This window comes from Oreochromis aureus, linkage group 10 (genome assembly GCF_013358895.1).
Source record: "Oreochromis aureus strain Israel breed Guangdong linkage group 10, ZZ_aureus, whole genome shotgun sequence".
NCBI classification, from domain to species: domain Eukaryota; kingdom Metazoa; phylum Chordata; class Actinopteri; order Cichliformes; family Cichlidae; genus Oreochromis; species Oreochromis aureus.
In genome coordinates this window covers 17,988,480-17,994,254 of record NC_052951.1, presented here as the reverse complement: position 1 = coordinate 17,994,254, position 5,775 = coordinate 17,988,480, and the positions used below count along the sequence as shown (strand labels likewise).

Here is a 5,775-nt window from a genome sequence, read left to right as displayed (position 1 = left end):
CGAGTTGGTAGCCAGTGCACTGCCACGCCCTGCTTCGCCAAAACCCAGTCCTTCTCCATCAAGGGTCTCCGTCCTCATCGACGTCAGCCTCCAGCAAAGCCACCTGAGGGTCTCTCTCACTGGCCATCTGCTAGAGCCACAACAGTGCCGGCCATCTTCCAAGCCACCTTATAGTTTCCGCCTCTGTCTTCTCCATTGTCAGCCTCCGGTCCCGTCAGCTGAGGATCTTCGCCATCATTGTCAGCCTCCAGATCTGCTCCGTCTTCATCACTGGCTTCTCAGTCGGCCTCCCGGTGAGCCTCCTGATATGCTCCGTCTTAGTCACTGGCCTCCCGCTCAGCCCCTGAACTGTTTCAGCTGGCCACACGGCCATGAATTGGTAGTGAATGTGTGGTGTTTTGGGTTCTGCGTACTAGTCATGACCAAAAGATTTTAGTCAGATTTTCTTCTGATTCTGCTTTAGTGCCATATATAGGACTCAATGATTGTGGCCAAGTTGCTCTTTTAGTGGCAAGCAGATTCAGAGTCTTCGTTCATTGCAGTAGATAGTCAGGCCCAATAGTCCTTGTTCATTGCAGGAGATAGTCAGACCCAATTTAGTCAGCAGGTCGCAGCCCAGTAAGTTGAGTGGGCAATCTGGTGCATAGAGAAACTGATGTTCAAATTTTGATCTCCACAAGTCACATCCAATGGTTTTGTGAAATACTGCCTCTGGAAGGTTTTCAAGAATTTGCAGGCCACTGCTCAACTCCAGGGTCTTAAACATCAATGTCTCCAGTGTGGGTAGGAGTATCCCATAAAAGTGTTGTCTTCTCCCTGAAGAATGTCCAGGGCCACTGTAAGTGGCCTCATGACAGTGCAGTACTCCCTGATGAACTGATGTTCCCGCTCTGTCATGGCTGTCAACCCAAACTTGGAGAAGATGGTGTTCAGCTCAATAAGAGAAATCTCAGATTCGAGCCAGGGAATCATAAAACGAATTCCATCTTGTAGTGCAAGGAACTAGCAGTTTCTTTCCAATAATGCCATCCACTGTCTCTGCAGCCACTGTTGAACGACTGGCCTTGTTCCATAACCCTGTGCACTTTGTGGTAGCGCTTCTATATACTGCCTTTGTTTCTGATTGTGAAAGTAGCCACTTGTCAACATCATTACAAGAAACAAGATTTAATGTGTGTGATGCACATCTCTGGTGTGGCAGCAGAGTGATCATCACACCTACATTTTCATCGTTGTCATTATCATCACCAACACTGTTTTTAAGGCATCATTCATGTTTGTAAAAGTTACCTCATCCTCATCATTCTCAGAGTCATCCTCCTCAACTGGCTGGTACTTTTTGAAGGCCTTGACAAAATTAGAGCCACTGTCCGTCACAGTTGATGTTATTTTGTGGGATATGCCATAGTGTGAGTGAATGTTGTCCAACTCAAGAGCAATATTATCATGCGTATGGCGACCCTTAAATCTTCTGCATGCCAGTGCTGCTTTCTCTCTCTGCGTGCTGTGTGGATTTATCCAATGTACTGTTACACCAAGATAGCTTTTATTATATGCAGTCCAGATGTCTGCTGTCGTAGAGACGTATTCTAACTCATTAAATGTCTTTTTGAGCTCGACATTCATTTTAGCATACTCGGTGTCGATGTGTTTGGAAAAAGTCTTTCTGCATGGTGGGCCGACCCCTCCTCTAGCTGGTATCTTGGCAAGAAGAGACTTGAAGGAATCCGACTCGACTGTTGATAAAGGCAGCATGTTCTCAACGACATACCTGGCTATCAATTTGTTTGATTCAGTCTGTGTCACAGTCACAGATGTTTGTGGAGAAGAGAAATCAAGCTTAGACTGCTTGGATTGCGTCGCTACATCTCCATCGCTCGCTGAGCTCATGTTAGCCTCACCTGGGTTTGAGCTGCGCCTGCTAGCATCAACACCGTCGTTCTTGGCGACCAGTTTTGTTGAAGCATGTGACGTTGAGAGGTGCTTTGTAAGATTTGAATTGCTTGTAACTGATGTTGAAAGACACTTTGTTCCAGGGCATAGGTTACATTTCACATACAGATTCTTGCCTTTTATCTCTTTGAGTGAAAAATAATGTCTGTACCTCCACTTAAAAATGCTACCTTCGAATTATCCGGCTCTCCATGACTTTTTGCTACTGTGCTATCTGTTTGTATGTGAACATCTGCCCAAGTCTACCTCTGATTGGTTTACTACCTTACACTTACTCAGCCAATCAGAACCACTTGTGCAACTATTTTACGCTCCTACCTCCCAGTAAGCCGAAGACAGCTTCAACCGCGTGTGTATGTTGAAAAATAGTAACGCACCGCATTTTATTGTTAGTAACTGTAACGGCGTTGTAACGATAGGAATAGTAATTAGTTAGATTACTCGTTACTGAAAAAAAAAGTAACGCCGTTAGTAACGCCGTTACTTGTAACGCCGTTATTCCCATCACTGGTAATGACCCTCAGTAACACTGATCACAACAAAGAGGGGAAAGACCTCCAACATGCCCAAACATTTGACTACGCAGCACATAATTAACTTGCATGAATGTAATGTCTTTGATATGCTGCTTAGAGATGGTGGTGACTCTCAAACTGGAGCCAACACGAATCGATAAGGAATCAAATCGATAAGTCATATCAATAATGGAATCGGAATTGCTAAACTCTTATTAATTCCCATCCCTAACCAGCACAATCAGCAGTAACAAGCAGTCTAATAAAATACTTTCTTCTGGGAGTAATTAAGTAACATACTGCATAACTTAAGAAAAATGTCCAGTGTAATATGTGTAATACATTACTTCATTAACAACCTCCACACCGATCACTACAAAGCAGGAAATACCTCCAACACAGACAAACATTTGACCACACAACATCCAGTTATCTATAAGAAATCAAACTGATAATCGACTTTGAAAATGGGATTGAAATCAGTAAATTCGTAGCAATTCCCATCTCTGGACATATTGGAAACTAATTTGATCTATTTTCACATAGAATGTGTAAATGCCACAAGCTTTTAATGTTAACAGTGTGTCTTTGTTTGCAGTGGACTTTATCTGCTATTACCTTTTCAATTAACCATAAGCAGTGGATGCCAGTCAAGTATAATTTCTTATGTGTTGAACCGTAAAGTTCTGGTGAGCACAGTGTAACAGCAGTCTGGCGAGGAAGGAGCGGCTAGCAGGTCCAGCGGGCATAGGGTGTGAAGGTTAGCCGGATAACTCGAAGCCAGTCAGTTAAATCAAACAACAGACCTTTATACGCTGCCAGCAACACAAGACCAATCAAGCCAGGTCTCCACGGCTCTACTCTGTCCAAACATACATGTGCGGGGATCGGTAGTAGCCGGCGCCAGCCCGTTACAACGGTAAGGTTTCTCTGAGTATATGGCTGCCACCCTATACTCACACACCCACTACGAGACTCCCACAACTACTACAATAGTAGCGCAACCCCCCCTCCACTGGTGCTATAATACAATAAGGGTTGTTAGAACAGCTACCAGTAGTACTACACTAAAGTACTACGAAAGTAGATTTTTGCAATAAAATAGCTGTGTAATATCATACAGTTGTGTTTTCAAATGAGAAAGACTGTAATTAGATTTACAGTTTTTATTTTACTTTTAAAATTATTTACCTTAAACAGGTTTAAAGTGCATTTAATACTAAGGTGTCACAGCTAAAATATATTCTGGACATAAGTTTCCACCATAAAAGACCACACACAAAACAGAAACTTCCACTAACACACCTAGATATCCTGAAAGTCACAGTAGGGCTTTTATTAACTGCCTTGTGGTTTAAAGTCAAATGAGAATGTAAAGAAATGATTAAAATTAATAATTATGCTTTGTAATGTTCATTAACCAGCATCAAATACACTATTACATTAAAGTATTTCACAAAAACACACACAATAACCCGTATACATGATGTTTTAAGAGCAAAAATTATAGCATAAATTGTGGCATTGTACTAAAAGAAATGACCTCAACCCTGGAAATTAGATTTAAAATATTTTCTACTTGTAAATGTATTACTCCAGCACAATTCTTTGTTCACAATAAAATGTTCACACATTGTTTTTAGGATTTTTATACTTTACATTTTAAATAGTTTCAATTTTCAACAACAATTATATAATGTTATATTGTTATTATGAGACATGAAACATTATTGTTTTGTTTGCCATATTTTGGATTATTTTATATGAATTTTTAGTCTATGTTTTCAGCTTTTTAAAACCCCCCACAAAGGATGATTGGGTACTGCCAAGGTTCAAATCTGAATGCTTTTTTTTTGTTTGTTGAAATTTAAAATTGCATTTTAACTTTTAATAACTTCTTCAACGATTCTTTGATTTCCTGTGTCTGAAGACCATAGATTATTGGATTTAAAGTCAAAGGCATGACAGTGGCCAAAGATAGACTTACAGTCCTTGCATTTGGAGGTATTGTACTCCCAAAGGTAAAGATAAATAGTGTAGGGAGGAAATAAATTGCCACTAATGAAAGGTGACCTGTGCAGGTTTTAAAGCCTTTAGTCTTTCCCTACATGTAACAGTTTTTGACAAAGAATAACCAATACAGCAGTAGCTTCCCCACGATAAATGCCAGTGGAACCCAAAGAACAAGAACTGGTGCCAAATAACCAATTACACGATTTGGAGTAAGATCATTGCAGCCAAGCCGATACACAGGTCCATGATCACAGAAATAGCTCTGAATAACCACAGAGTCACAGAAAGAAACTCTTGTGAGAAGACCAACTGCAATGAGTATGATAGTAATAACAAGAAGCCAGAAAAAAGCGATTAAAGATAAAATGAGCTTGTGGCTCATTCTCATTTGGTAGTGCAGAGGGTACATGATAGCCATGACTCTGTCAAAGGACAATACAACCAGATTAAAAGCCTGTGCTGCAAAAAAGCCAAGCAGAAAACATGAATGCCAAGCAGTCATTGTAGGAGATATGGTGATGGTTAAACAGAAAAATGTCAACAAGCTTTGGCATCAAAGCAGAGCTACTTAACAGGTCTGTAAATGCAAAGTTGAAAACTCCAATATGTTTTGGACCTTTCAATGTATGATCCAAAATTATGACAATTATCACTAGTGTGTTTCCCACCACTGAAAAATGTTAATAAAGCACAGAAAGACAAAGTAATACCTAATATTAACTATGCCATTAAATGCACTTATTATGAAATATGCAGGTTTCACAAATGTGATGTTTTTCCCAACAGCTGAATTAAAAAATTCCATTTGTAGAATTTTTTGTTAATCTTGTAAGGTTAAAGTTAATGTCCTTTATTTTCTGTTTGGGCAAACCTTGTTTAGTTAAGACTGGCTCCAAATGGAAGCAGAGCACCTTTGTGTTCTGTCCCTTATAGCCACTTTGCATTCCCCTATGACATCAAACCATATGGTTACAGCTTTGTGCAGACAGTTTAACTAATAGGAATATTACATAATGGTTAATATTTTCTGACTGCCATCCTGCTATCCTGAATTTTTTTCTGAATGCTGGTCAACCTCAGACTGACAATACAACTAAACATCATGTTGTTTTGGATGAATTAAAAAGCTGGGTACTTAGTGAAAAATGTGTACCCTTTTTCTACTCCTGATATTAATCTAAGCTTACCAAATACCGGCTTTGCTGTCCTGCCAAGCTTGTTGTTGGGCACTGTTACTTTGTGTCAATAAGCTCGTAAGTAGCAAATTTAGTTAACAGAAGTCAGTCAATAATGG

At 40.0% G+C, this 5,775-nt stretch overlaps 1 pseudogene; it reads right to left on the bottom strand.

The window, feature by feature from the left end:
• Positions 1-214: 214 nt before the first annotated feature.
• On the bottom strand, positions 215-5,286 carry LOC120442353 (annotated as a pseudogene).
• Between the last annotated feature and the right edge of the window lie 489 nt (positions 5,287-5,775).